Source organism: Lontra canadensis, unplaced genomic scaffold, assembly GCF_010015895.1.
Source record: "Lontra canadensis isolate GAN:19392208 unplaced genomic scaffold, GSC_riverotter_1.0 scaffold6, whole genome shotgun sequence".
NCBI lineage: Eukaryota > Metazoa > Chordata > Mammalia > Carnivora > Mustelidae > Lontra > Lontra canadensis.
Window position 1 is genome coordinate 10045190 of NW_022631000.1, and position 787 is coordinate 10045976.

The window sequence follows — 787 nt, forward strand, 5'->3', positions numbered from 1 at the left end:
CTCTCATTCTTTCTCTCTCTCTCCCCCAAATAAATAAATAAAATCTTAAAAAAAAAAAAAGGGAAAGAACATTTTTTGAAAGTCATTCACACACAAAAAATATAAGTAAAAGTTAAACAGTAAAAATTTTCCTAAGGTAATTAAAATTTCCATGATAAAGAAAAAGAGCAGGTCTTGGTGTGCCAGAGATTGGGTTAAATGGGGGATGGGGACTAAGGAGGTCACTTGTGATGAGTACTGGGCGCTACACTAAGTGGTGAATCACTGAATTCTTCTGAAACGGATATTATACTATATGTTAACGAACTGGGATTTAAATAAAAACTTGAAACTACCAAAGAAAAAAGAAAGGCCAGATCTTACCATAAAGGGAACCAAGAGGTCCAGGCTTAACATTCTCAGATAGCCTCATATTTAGACACTTAAAGTGATCTAGATATATATAGATGCCTCTATCGATATAGCCAGAGCTGCATTATAATGATTAAAAGAAAAATAGGTCAGTCATGCAACTTTGTTAGAGGTAAACAGTTTCTTTGATTATACGTTTTCTGTAAACTTATGTTGTCTTTTTTAAAAATTTATTTATTTATTTATTTATTTGACAGAGATCACAAGGAGGCAAAGAGGCAGGCAGAGAGAGAGGAGGAAGCAGGCTCCCCACTGAGCAGAGAGCCCAATGTGGGACTCCATCCCAGGACCCTGGGATCATGATCTGAGCCGAAGGCAGAGGCTTAACCCACTGAGCCACCCAGGCATCCCATGTTGTCTTTTTTTTTTTTTTTTT